The following is a 14658-nucleotide window of genomic DNA, read 5'->3' as shown; positions in this document are numbered from 1 at the left end:
CTTTCCCTTTATTAGAGATGGGCACTATATTTGGCTTTTTCCAATCCTCCGGCACCTCACTTGGCATCCAGGAGTTCTCAAAGAGGACAGCCAATGGCTCCAAAATTGCCTCATCCAGTTCCATCAGTACTCTAGGATGCATCCTATGTGGCCCACCAATTTGAAAGCATTCAGCTTTCCTAAGTGATCCTTAAACCTTTTCTGCCATTACTCTGGGATGTCTCCTCCCCTATTTTTGTTGCCAACTTCATTCATCATCTGGTCATTGTACCTATTTGTGAAAACCTAAATAAAAATGGCATTAAATATGTCAACCTTCTCTGCATCATCTGTAACTATACTGCCTTCTGCATTCAGTAACTTTTCTTTGGTATTCCTCTTACTTTGGACATACTTGTAGAATCCCTTTTTATTGCCTTTTACATCCCTTGTTAGCTTCATTTCACATTGTGCCTTGGCCTTCCTAACTTTCTACCTGCATGCCCATCTGATACTCTTATACTCTTCTCCGTAGTACCATGATCCAAGTTTCCATATTTTATAGGATTCCTTTTTGAGTTTCAACTCTTAAAATATATTGTGGTGCATCTAGGTCGGTCTCCTGTTGCACTTCCCATTCTTCCACTTCACTTGACTAGTTTGCTTCTGCATCCTTAAGAAGGCCTCCTTAAAATACAACCAGCTCTCCTAGATTTCTTTTCCCTTCAGACCTGCAACCCAGGGGATCCTGCCCACCAGTTTCCTGAATTTGATAAAGTCTTATTTTCTGAAGTCCAGAATCCTTATTCTGCTGCTGTCCTTCCTACCTCCCCTTTGATCCTGAACTCAGTCATTTCATGGTCATTGTCACACAAGTTACCTTCCAACTTCACATTCTCAAGCTATTTCTCCCTATTTGTGAGCATTAAATAAAAAAACAAAGCAAAACAAAATGACCTCTTCATGCAGCCAAAACCCCCTATTTTAAATACTTATTTTGACAAGTTTATGGAAGTGGTGTCTGACTTGGTACCTCAGTAGGAGACAGATCATGATGACCCAAGAATTCTTTTCCAAAGCTATAGCTCCTGCATTCATAGTACAATTCATAGTACTGGATGTTCATTAAAAAAATCATTGGTAAAATTCATAATATTTGTATTTTTTTAAGAAGATGATAGGACTCTAGCGATTACCTAAGCATATGAAAGAATAAAGGAAAAGACAGAAAACAGTATGAAATACAGGAAGCAGAAATGCTAAGGACTAGAATGCCCTCCCACATGTCCTTGTATTCAATTCTACAGAGATCAAAAATAGCCAGGGACTGGTTCTAACCTTGCTATCTGAGCAAGTCAAAAGAGCAAAGACTCTCTAGTTTGTTTGTTTGTTTTTTAATTAAAGTAGCCTTGCAATAAGAAAATGGAGACCTGTTCCTCTCATAGGATTAAAATTTACTAAATGGAATAATTATTTACCAGACTTTTGATTTAAATATTTTAATGAGAATGATAAAGAACCAGTGGGTTACCCACATTCATGGCAGTTGGGATGGTTGCCACTCACTAGTATTTGGTCTTTGGCAAATAACTGATCTTCAGTGTATATCAGCATTTCCCCATCATTTTTATGTACTACAAATGGCTTATCTCTTAGTTACTATTGTGGGGTTAAGCTGAGTAACTGATATAAAGTTCATTGAGGGATTAAGAAGTATTATTTATATTGCCCATAAAAATCTACTACAAATATCCTTTGTATATTACAAATGTCCAGGTAGATTAAACACACAAGGGCCACATTCTATTCTTATTATTGGGCACTTAAGTTAATTTAGGCACCAAAGTGCAATTCCAATCCACCCTGTTTATCTCCCTGAAAAAACCATGAATGCATCTAATTATGTAACTCTACTTATGTACCACACTGGGTACATGCAGATGTTATATTTAAATTGACCTAACTAGGTTAATCCAATCCAGTGAACATCTACACAGGTTCAGAATGCAGCCCTGGGGTTGGGAAAGCCCAAACCAATCACCCCAGTCAGAGCTGTGCTCTTCCAAATCACTTAACCTTGACTTGGCTATTTTAGCTTTGACTTGATTATTTTTTGCCCCCTGATTCCCTCATTCCTGGATGGATGACCCCCTGCACTGAAACCCCATATAGATCTGCCAGGCCATCCTCCTCCCCCCACCCCCAATCTCGCCAATACCCTCCTGGGCCTGCCAACCCCTCTGCAGGCCCCCAGGTCCCACTCACTACTCTTCTTACTCTAAATTACTTACACCAGGCTCTCTGCATGGCTCCCAATAGTGGCAAATGCCTGTACATGCTGCTCCTGGAATATGATCACATGGCTTACTTTAAGCTGTGTGATTGTACAGCAGGTACAGTGAATATTTGTATGTATTTACTGTCATCTTATGGTGAAGACTGAGGGCTTGAACAGGCATGAATTTTCAGTGGCGGACATTTTTCAGAAATTCCAACTATTAGAAATCTATCTAGAAGTGAGAGGAATACAGATATTCAAGGTGCAGCTGCTCTTCATGCCTTCCCAGGCAAGGGTGATACTGTTACTCTGGGGAAGATGGGGGGAGAAGTAATTGCTGCAATCTGTTCCCAGATAGGTCTGGAAGAAACTGGAGCAGTGGGGCCAACTGGACCAGAGGGACCCTGGTCTGGAGAGCTGGTGGGGAGGCAAGGAATGACTGTTTCTCTGCTATGCTCCTGGTAATGGGAGAAGAAAGAGTGACCATTATGCAAAGCTTTACATTCACGGCCCCAACCAGAGACCACAGTCTGGGAAGCAGGTGGGGAGCAAAGGCAGCTGCTTCTTCCCTACTACTGAAGCTCTTTGCCCACTCCCCTGGAAAAAAATCCATGTTCTGGGAAATGGGAAGAGAGCTTTTCCCTATTATTCCACTCCTTCCCAGACTAGACTGTGAGGGGAGCATACAAAGGTTCATGTTTTCAAGAGAGATTCTCTCAGAATGGAGATCTTCCAGGTTGACACCTAAAGGATTTTTCTTCCGGAGTGACATGTTTCTCTCAGGAGAAACTGAATGGATGTTTGTACTCTTATAATCTCTACTGGGAGATAAGCAATTATCTCAGTATACGTAGAATGCTTGTACATGGCTTGAGTCATAAAAATGTGAGAAGCAAGGATGACCCAATCGCCTTTTGCATTAACTGTTTTTCAGTGACTTGTCCAGCGTAGAATAAAACTGCACTTAGGTTCCTAAGTCCAACTAAGTTCCATGATCCTAAAGAGTGTGATAGTACACGTTGCCCCAAATTTAGAAATGAGAAAACAATTTCGACCTCCATCTTATTATGTATATGTATTACAATAGAGTCCATGACTTGTAGGTAAGGTTGAGAAAGGTAGCTATCCATGTTTGTCTGAAGTCAGGCAGAAGGCAAGACAGGGTGGTACCTTAGAGACTAATTGATTGTGTCTCTCCAAACCAGTTAGTTTCTGAGGTGCCACCCCACCTTGCCTTCTGTAGAGAAGGTTGAATAATATAAAAATGATTTACAAATACTAGAATTATCTTGTGATAATTTGTGTCATGTTATTGTCATGTTATTATTATGACACAGTCTAGAACCTTCATGCCATCAAGGCCTTACATAGGTCCTATTACTAACATGATTTATAAGTACATAATATGATAGCATGTAGTGCAAGGACAGTAAAGACATGATAAGAGACAGTCCTTGCCCCAAAAATCTCTGTGTTTGTCTCTTAAAATCTAAGGCCCACGTCTTAAAATCAGAGATACAAGTATCATGTTAGGATGATTTATTCACATCAAATACCTATAGACTTTCCTGGGAGCTCTGTTTCAAATTGAATGTCCTGTAATCAAAGAAAAGGCTAACCAAAGAACAGCAATTAGGCTATTAACAAAAACACAGTAAAGAAGCAAGAGTACTAGATTTTTGCATTTCTTTACTCAGAAGAGTGTCTTGCTTCTTTACTGTGTTTATTAAAGAAATTGCAAAAAAAAAAAAAATATATCATTTTCTGCAAGGTTCTGGGTACACGCTCCCTTTATCAGGTATCAATTTTGAGCCAAGAGTTCTAGATTTGTTATTTCTTTTTGTCTGAGGCCAGCACAGGTATCAAATGCATCCCTGAAACATGGAAGATGCCACATTTTAGCTGATTGTGGATTTAAACTTAATTGCTGAAGAACTAGAAAGATTTCTACACCTCCCTGCCTGTCTGCCAGCTGGCACCACCAGGGAAGGAATCCAGCCTGTTCTGCACGACAAAGAGCAACCCACAAATACACTGTCATGGACCCAGAGGAACAGACTACCATCTTCAGCTTCCTCTGTGCAAAAATGAAGTTTATTTCATACCTATGGGGACTTTTTAGCATCTTTAATTTTCCCTGAGCTTGATGAAGGGCATGTGAGCGCAAAAGCTTGCAGAAAAAAGATAACTTTTTTGCAATTTCTTAGTTGGTATAATAAATGGTATCATCTCTGAACCAAGATTTCTAGACTTTTGCATTGCTTTTTGTCTTAGACCAACATGGCTACCAAATACATCTTTTGAGTAAAAACACTCAGAGGTAAGAAGGGACAGATATAAAATGTACCCGGAACTCTTGATGGCTATATGTGAATGCTAACTCTACATAATCAGAGAAGATGCTTATGAATGATGCTATTTCTGTGGAACCATTTTAGCAATTTATAGATTCATAGAGAAGTAGACCTGGAAGGGACCTCCAGAGGTCATCTAGACTAACCATCTGCCTGAGGCAGGATTGTTGTTATCCAAACTACCCACATACAAACCATCATATAAATTCTACATAAGACTACCATGAACCCTGACATAACACAGCCCTGGGCAGCCAATAACCTTCTATGTAATGTTGTCAATACGTGCTTAAGAGATCCTGGGGAAAAGGGCATGCCCTTAGCTACAGAAGAAGGAAAAAACCTCCATAGTCCATACCATACAGACCATGAGGTAAAACTCCTTCCTGACCCTAAATATGATGATCATTCTGACCCTAAGCAGAGGTGCAAGATCCTCTAGACATAAAAATCTGGCTGTGGTCCCAGCAGGAGCATTGGCACACCCCAGTCAAAGTCCCCAGCGTAGGCTATAGCCAAAACCTTTGGGAAGGCTTAAAAACATCCTTTTCCCACATGTAGAAGAAAGGGGAGAGGAAAAATAGGGGCAAAGCATAATGCCCACAAGCATGGGAAATACCCAAAGTAGAACATAAGCGTAGCTACATCTAAATCATCCCTGACCAGTGGTTGTCCAACCTTTTCTTGAACACCTCCAGTGATGGAAAGTCCACAACTTCCCTAGATAGTCTATTCAACTACCTCACTATTCTAACAGAAAGACTTTTTTTCCCAGATATCGAATTAATATACATGATTTCATAAGCTTAAATCAAGCCACCAGACCTATAACTTCAAGTCCAAATTTTTGTGAATTATGAAGAAATAAGTGTGTGTGTGTGGTGGGGGGGAGGGGGGGTATTCTATTTGCATAATAAAAAATAAGTTTCCTTCCTCCTCTTAGAGGAACAGTATTCGTTCAATTCTCTGGAAAAAAAAATGTACGTTATACCTTTATTTTTTGAGCTTTCCACTGAGAAATTCAGACCACCTGGAATCATTAACAGCCAGATTGCTGCTAGTGCTTTGTACATGTGAAAGGATAAGGTGTAGTAAATTACAGAAAGCCTCCACTATTTCCAGTATTGTAATATGCTTTTCTTCTTGATTACATCAATCCCACTTTATTCCAATTCTAGGTGTGATTTTGTCCAACTTTTGCTGCCAGGCACAAAGGAGTTTGTCTTACTGACAGCCGCAGTAGATGTATTTGTCTGACTTCAGTGATCTTCAGCATCTGATGGCTTTCCCCATTGTTCTCCAAGACTTTCTTTTTAGTATGAAAAAGTTCTGGTAGTCTACAAGGCTGTTTATAGATATTACTTTTTTTTAGGTTTAATCTGAACTACAGATGACACTATATACATGTGGATATCTGTAGTTCGAATTAAATTGGCACCAGCCCGAATTAACTAATCCTCATTGGTTGGGGATTAAAATTAATGAATTAGGGCAGTCTGAATTAGACAATTTAAATTGTATGATTTTTACATAATAACATGTATAACCAGAGTTGCTTTTAGGGAAAACAGTCCTTAGGAACTCAGATATGCATTCCTTAGGAATCCAGATATGCACTGAAAATATCAGCCCCCCTCAAAGGAAACTCAGTTGAGTTTTTGCAACACAACAGAGACTATCAGGCACAAAGTAAAACCTTTACAAAGGCAAATGTATCAACAACACCCCACCCTGATTTAGTATGAGCATCCTAACTAAGCCCCCAGCCTTGCCCAAGCACACAGGTTACTGGACCATGAGGAAGGGGGCAAACCCCCTTAATCATCTATTAACCCGTCATTCAAATTGAAATTTGATTTCAACTGTGTGATGTGAATGAATTAACATGGCTTAGAAAACAGTGAGCATGCCTACAAAAGGCCCAAGGGATCCCATCTCTTTGGTATAGCACCTCCAGTCTCTGATTCCTAAAGCATTTAAACCAGTCCTCTACTTATTTTATTTAAATGATTCCTACATAATGGCCAGATCTACATGAGATGCTGACTGCACAGTGACCTGAATACTACTGTGCAGTAGCATTGTATGGCAAAAACCATGACGCAATGCTACAGTACAGTAGTATTCGGCTACTGCTCAGTAGCATCACAAAAAGGCATTCACCAGAACTTGGGTTACTGTGCATTAATTTAATACTTGTACTAACAAGTATTAAATGCACAGTAACCATTGTGCAGTAGCATCTCATGTAGATGCAGCCAATGTGTTCTGTCAGCCATTAAGATCTAAGGAGTGGTTTGCACTGCATACATAAATATGCTACTTTGCCAAAGGACATCAAATACACCGTATTCATCCTGAGTTATTCATTGCTTGTCTTGTGCCTTTGGGATTTTTATTTAGTGACTGGGCTGAGTCAAGTTATATTGTTAAGTTAGCAAATAAAGTCTACATTTATTTTACAGATTGTTCTTTTGTCCACCAGCAAATAATTCAGCAATTGACTTTTTTTCTTGGCAAAAAATTCTCCTACAGTCTACACCCTCCCTGGGCTTACTCTGTTAGTGCTTCACGGCATTAGCTTGAATTATTTGCAAACAGAAAAGAGGGCTACATTTGCTGAATAGTTTATTCACAACATATAATTTCACACACTCCAAACTGACCAAGTTCTCTTGTTTTCACATGCCATTTTCTTTACAGGCAGCCCCTTCAACATGTTTACTGCTACACCATTAAAGCACAGTTTGATAGATATGCTTCAATATTTCAGTTTGTTTGGTACAGATTTAACTTAAGAGAATCACAGGAAGTGATTCATGCCTCCTACTGAGCTACGACTGCAGTTAGAAGCTACAGAAATTGGGGGAAAACACAAAAACACACACAAATGAATAGGGTTATATCCATTGTCCATTTGTATTGATAATTTTATTTACAAAATGTATTTTTACAAAGCAGAGAAACGCAAATATGACTGCTTTAGTACTGACATTCTGACAATGGTGATCAATTTATATTGTCTTTTATCTTTCTATCCTGCTTTTGAGATTAGAGATTTGGCATACCAATTAAAACTAAATATGGACCCTAGGCCTGTGCAAAGTGACTAGAATTTGCTTTGGATTCAGTTTCAGCTGATTCGGCGGACAGTGATTCGATTCAGTGATTTGAATCACTGTCCCAAATTGATTCAGCTGAATCTGATTCAAAGATTTGGCCATAGCTGAATTGGCTGCAGGCAGAGATTGGGGGGGTTGTGGCAGAGCCCCCCATGCAGTGCAGGACAGCGAGGGGCAGCAGGGATCACCCCCCTGCCTGGCAGCAGCCGATGAATAGGGGCCTTTTTTAAAAGAGCCAGGAGCTGGGGGTGGGCAGGGCAGTCATGGGATTGTAAAATTATGATCATTATTAAGTTAGTAGCTCTTATAATATCTTTTGTCATATATTTTCATGTCTGTTTCAGTGGAAATGAAAGGTCTTTTGCCAGTTTTCAGGAAGGAGAGATGATGGAAGGAAGTCTATTGTATGATGATGCAGGTCCATGATATAAAATAAAAGAAGGCACAAAAATAAAGGAGAAAGAGGGAAAGACAAGATGGAGTCATAGACTAGAGAAAAAATGGAATAAGGTATCAAGAATTTATAAGTAACTGAAATATAAGAGGTAATATACACAATCAGAATCGAAGCCTAATGACCTAATGATCTACGTGTAGACCTTGTTAGCCTACTAGCAATTAGGTCCAAAATGATGGTCACAGGAGGGTAAAAACAAAATGAAACACAAAAAAATCCTCACTGGGTGAATTTTTCACTGGGTGAATACATTTGTTTTCCTTCTGCAGACAAATACAGTTTCCTTCCTTGTTTTCTCTCTGGATCAGAAATACAATTGAATTTAACTGGGTCCAACCCTGGTATTAGAGGAGATTTATTTGTGTGTGCAAAACAAATCACAAAAAAGACAGCTTTGTGCACTATAAAAGTAGTATCACATATTAAAGTGAATCAATTTTTTTTTACAGGTAGAACATGCACTTAAATCTTCACTAGCACGGGAACTGCAGACTTAAACTAAGGTATAGGGAGTACTTCATGAGCTTCATATTCAACAATGTATAGTTCAGTGCTTTGTTTTCATCCTCTCTTTAATATTTTGTCCAAATATAAGATGAATATAAAACAATTCTCCACTCACAAGTGTGAAATACTTGCCCCAGGGAAGTTGTAGACGTTGAGTTGCTTGGGACTAAAAACTAGACTAAGTAAATTACTGGGGTGTATTCTATAGGAACCAGTTCTGGTAAGGAGGAGCAGATAGTCTCATATATCTTCTGCACTGTCTCTCTCTCTAAAAAATCAGACTGTTAATAAAGGAAACAGATAAACAAACCTGTACTCATGTAGTGTTTTGTATACTTCAGTCTGTGGGTCAGCAGTATGTATCATCACTGAGGTTCCCAAGTCTTCTCATGCCAGCTGTCACTATCCAGGCTACAAAATGCACCTAAAAATCGAGGATTTATCATGAATTAAAAAAAAAAAATTCTCACATTTTCAATGAGAGTTTACAGGTTTACAAGTTTACAAGTTTGGTGGAAAAAAACATAGTCTGGAATACCAATAGTTAACAAAATCCTATCTCTTTTTATGTTTTTATGATGAAAATAACTAGAAGTCTCTCCTGCTGTTTGTCTGTTCACAAGAGTAGCTGAGTATGAATGTCAACCTGTATTAAGTTGCATTATATGCAAACATTAAATTGCTGAAAACTACAGATATGTTTTTATTAATTATCTCACAGGGACATCTGTCAATATAAATATGGCAAATGACTAAACAATCATTCCGAGTAAATAAATGTAACAAATCTAAATACATGCACCCTTTAAGTAATTAAATGGAAGCTTAGGGATAGGATATTAACATACTAATTATTCTGAATGACATTATTTATGCCCTTTTTCACTTTATGAAAATTGAAATTATTAAGTGGTTAAATTAATAAGATCAATCTTTTGTTCCGCTTATTATTTAGTTACCACCAAAATGAAATGATGATGGCCCCTTGAAAATATTTTACGGGAGCAAAACATAAATTAGCTACAATAACTCCATTAGGTTAGCTCATTTTTTCTAGTTATTAGAGAAGTAGACTCCTGAATTCTGTTTCCAGCCTTGTCACATTGAATGACCTTGGAAAAGTCAGTCAATCTGTCTCTCATGTTTAACCAAATGAAAAACAGGTATTATAATAAATAACCTCACGGTGGTGTTATGAGATTTAAGTATCAGGTTTACAAAGTTTTCTGAGAACAGATAAACATGCAAATATACCTAGCACACATAAGAGAGGAATATGTTAATGAAACAAGTTCTAAGAAAGGGTGAAGAACAATCTTTTGCAGGAACAAATGAAATATGAACAGGGTGAGTCAACCTACCAGTAATTGAGCATCTTATCCACACAGGATATGTAGTACTACTTCCTTGGAATACTTTTTTTTTTTAATCTTACAGCCCTTGTATGTACAAGACTTTGGTCTAATAACATATCCTTAATTCAAGCTGCTTTCTCAGGAACGGATGGCACCTGGGTCTCAAATCCAGTCTCAATAACCATAGCTTTTCAGCATACAGTAATTAATTCTTTAGTTTTGTTGTTTCCCATTTTTCAAACACATTTACTACGAATTTTTGCAAACATGGCTTATAATGACATTTTCCCAGAATTCTTGTGAAGAAGCTTATCTTTTTATAATTCTGGACAATTCAGCACACAAATTATCTAGCACAGAAGTATCCAATAGATGCATAAATATTGTACCAAAATATAGACTCAGATTTCCTTTTCTATTTTTTTCACCACTTCAACAATGTAAGGGAGGCATGGGAAACAGTTAGGAATAACCATACAATGATTCTGGTAGTATGATAACTCTAGGACTATGATAAAATTCTTACTGGGACAAATTAAGTGCACTGATGTGTTTGACTGGTTTCCTTTTGACTTTGATCATTATTAGGCCAGGTTACATGCATACTAGGGTGAATAATGTTGCCAAATATTTGCTGGAGCCAATTATTTACTGGGAACCAAACATAAGAAAGTCAAGCTAAATGAGAGATTCATTCAAAATCATACTCTGAGGTTGGCAAAGCAATTTGTTATGGCTCCTGTGTGGAAAACCGGTATCATACTTTGGAAAATGAGTCTGTATAAAGGGCTGTATGAGGGGGAAAGAAATGCTGGTTGTTAGAGGAGGTGGGGACTAGTGAGAGTGAAGAAAGAACAATGAGCACTTTTATATGACAGAGGGACCTTTCTTCTTTATTGAGTAAACTGTAGGGAGTTAAACCAGGGAAGTACTTTGTTTCAAAGAAGTTAGCTGGAAAGAGTTACTGGTTTTGTTTTGGTGTTGTTACAATTATTTTTCGGAAACCGATGTTTCTGTGCTTGTATATCCCTCTGTTCCTTTCAGAGTACAATATAGACTTGATTCAAAGCCCAGTAAAATCAAAAGGAATCCTTCCAGTACCTTCAATTCCATTTAGTTCAGGCTCTAAAGTAATAGTATAACTTACTGCTTGCTTCTCTAAGTAACACCACAACCTTCAGTAGACTGTGCCCAAAATATAACACCTGTGCTCTGATACATGGCCCTAACATGTCTGTCAATGAAGTATGCGATTTTTGAGGGATCTTATAAGACAGATGAGCAATCGGTAGGATAACAGTAATATAAAAGTAGATACCATAAGCTTACTTTATCTTCCTTATGACACATGCTGACTCACAAACAGGAGCAAGTATATCTGTATCATAGTAGATATTGATTGAAAGTAAAAAAGCAGTAGTGATAAACAAGAGATTTAATTACATTCTAGGATACTTTTAAACCTGGGTGTACGCATGCTAATACTGTTGTCTGAATAGGGACAATCTAGTTCTTATAAATAATGACATGTCTGACACTCATATAAATCATTATTGCTCTTTCTGTAAATCAGTGCTTTAGAGTCCTGCTCCTTCTGAAGAGATATTATTTTGTCCATCTCTTTAAGAACATATTAACATTTTTATTATGGGATTGCAAAAGATATTCCCATAATGTTTGCAGTCAGTCCAAAATGCCTCTGTGCTGATAACACCACAATGCCAGTTATGGACATATGCATGTTAGAGGGTATGGCTGCTATGATTTATTTACAAGGATTAATTGTAGGCACAAAACAGCTCTTCTGAAGGAACAGTGATCACATTTTATATCAAAGAGAAACAATATGCCACTGTTCCTTAGCAGTTTCTCCAGTGATTCAACTGCCTGCTGCTAGCTTTAGTTATAACTGGGAAATAAGCAATCCACAAGATATTCTGGACAAGTTAAAATTACGACACTTCTATAAAAGAGTAATTACAAATTGGAAAAAAAAATATATACATATATTTCTTAATATAAAAATTGCATAATCTTCTACACATTTTCCAGAAATGTTTTTATAAAGTTTAATTAAACTTTATAATATCCCCATAAATATAACATGATTAGGATGGCAGGTATACTACGGTAAAGAGAGAACAGAGTAGCACCTTAGTGACTCCTACCCTGCCCTACCTGCTGCCTGACATCAGATGATCACTGCTCATGTCTATATTTGCTTACATACCACACTCCCCAAAATAAAACATGCTTCTAATTTTTGAGAACACAAAATGAACGGGAAAAAATGACTCTTCAGAGTTATGGCCACATAGAGCAGGGACAGATACTTCTAGACAGGGCTTTAAACTGACTTTGCGGAGGATGGGGAAACTCCAAGTGGAGCATGCAGGGGATTGGCACATAGGAAAGCTCCCTTGTGGAGGACACTAGCACAATTGTTTCTGACAATGCTAACCAATCAGTTCTCCCGCAGCATCTCAGGAAATCAAGGGTGTCAGCTGGAGGCCTCAGTTGTCTGCACACCAATGGCAGGAACATGGGGAACAAGCAAGAGGAGCTAGGCCTCCTACTTTCTAGCAGCAATATGACCTGGTAAGGATCATGGAGACCTGGTGGGACTCCTTGCCTGATTGGAGTGTAGCCATAGAGCGCTACACACTGCATAGAACGGACAGAGTAGGGAGAAAAGGTGGAGGGGTAGCTCTCTATGTGAGAGAGCAGTACACCTGTCTGGATGCTGAGATTGGCTCCACAGATAAGCAGCTTGAAATCCTCTGGGTCAAGCTATGAGGCGGTGAGGAGGGGGAAGGTGAGAGAAAGCTAACTGTAGGTATTTACTAGAGACCATGAAGCCAAGGGGAGGAGCTGGATCTGGAGTTCTCTAGAGAACTGACAGAGGCCACGCGTGCAAGGGACTTAGTTGTCATGGGTAACTTCAATTACCCGGACATAGATTGGGAGGAACACTTGGCTAGGTCAGTTCGTTCATGCAGTTTCCTGACTGTGATCAAGGAGCTCTTCCTGACTCAAGAAGTGCAAGGGCCAACCCGAGGTAACGCTCTCCTAGACCTGGTCTTGGCCAAGGGAGACGATCTGGTATGTGGCTTGAACATTGAGGGTAACCTGGGCGACAGTAACCGTAACATTATCAGGTTCATTATCTGCCTCAAGGTCAACAAATCAACCAGCAGGATTGAAGCTCTGGACTTAAAAAGTGCTGACTTTGACAGGCTGAGAACATTAGTAGGGGAGGCAATGTAGGACTAGGAAGGGAAAGTGAAAGGGGTGGATACGATCCTCAAAGCCAAAAGAAAACTGTTCCTGCAAAGAGGAAAGGCAGCAGAAGAGCTGGCAAGCCCTCCAAACTTAATAGAGACATTGTGGTCCTCTTAAAAAAGAAGAAAGATGTGTACACACAGTGGAATCTAGAGATGGTTCTTAAGGAGGACTATACAACAGTGGCCAGCACTTGTAGGGGAATGATCAGGAAAGCCAAGGTGGTGATGGAGTTTAGGTTAGCTACAGGAGTCGAGGATAATAAGAAGTCCTTCATTAGGTATGTAGGCAGTAAAAGGCAAACAAATGGAAGTGTGGGATCCCTGCTTAACACCTCAGGACAGCTGGTAACCAACATTCAGGAAAAAACTGATCTCCTGAATACCCACTTTGCTTCAGTATTTCACTGGATCATGGGGAATGTCAAGTGAGATAAGGCTCAGAGGGGACATACTGGGACTGACAGCCTCCCTACTGTGAATGCTGAGTAGGTGCAATACCAATTAGAGAAGCTAGACATTTTTAAGTCAGCATGACTGGATAGACTCAGTCTGAGAGTACTAAAGGAGTTGGCTGAGGTCATTACGGAACCCCTGGCAAAGCTCTTTCAGAATTCATGGTGCACTGGGGAAATCCCTGATGACTGAAAGTGGGCAAACATTGTGGCCATCTTCAAGAAGGGGATGAGGGAGGAACCGGGCAACTATAGGTCAATCAGCCTCACTTCCATCCCAGGGAAAATCCTGGAAAAGCTCATTAAAGAATCTGTGTGCGATATGTTCACAGAAGGTAAGATTCTGAATGACAGCCAGCATGGCTTTGTCATGCAGAGCAAAATTGCAGAAGAAAGGATGGCTTGATTGTGGAACATCAATACCGTTAAAGAAGATAGAGGGTCATTAACATGTGTCAAGTGAAGAACAATTAACAGAAATCAGGTAGATTACAAATCCTGAAGTCAATTGTCTCCATGCAACAGGCTCACACCTGGCACTACTGCCCACATGCCTGGACCCACTTCCAATGTCCTGGCTACTGTTCCCATGTGCTCTTGTCTCTGATGTGCTTTTGGCCTGCTGCTCTAGGACTCCAAGCCAATCAGAGGTGTGCTGCTGGTCAGCATAGAGCCAGCTGGCTTCAGTACAGCCGAACCACCTGTGCCACAGTGAGCAGGTGATTTGGGTGTGCATCTGTTACACTCCATCAGTACTATCTCAATAGAAATTCCACTTATACTTCTGGGAAGTTGGTTTTAAACTTTGGATGGAACAGGAATTCAAGTGGAGTGCAATTGCACCATTGCATCCACCACTGGATCTACCCC

The sequence above is a fragment of the Alligator sinensis genome, unplaced genomic scaffold (assembly GCF_000455745.1).
Source record: "Alligator sinensis unplaced genomic scaffold, ASM45574v1 scaffold442_1, whole genome shotgun sequence".
Lineage (NCBI taxonomy): Eukaryota > Metazoa > Chordata > Crocodylia > Alligatoridae > Alligator > Alligator sinensis.
The sequence above is the reverse complement of the archived record's forward strand: the minus strand, read 5'-3'. Positions refer to the sequence as shown.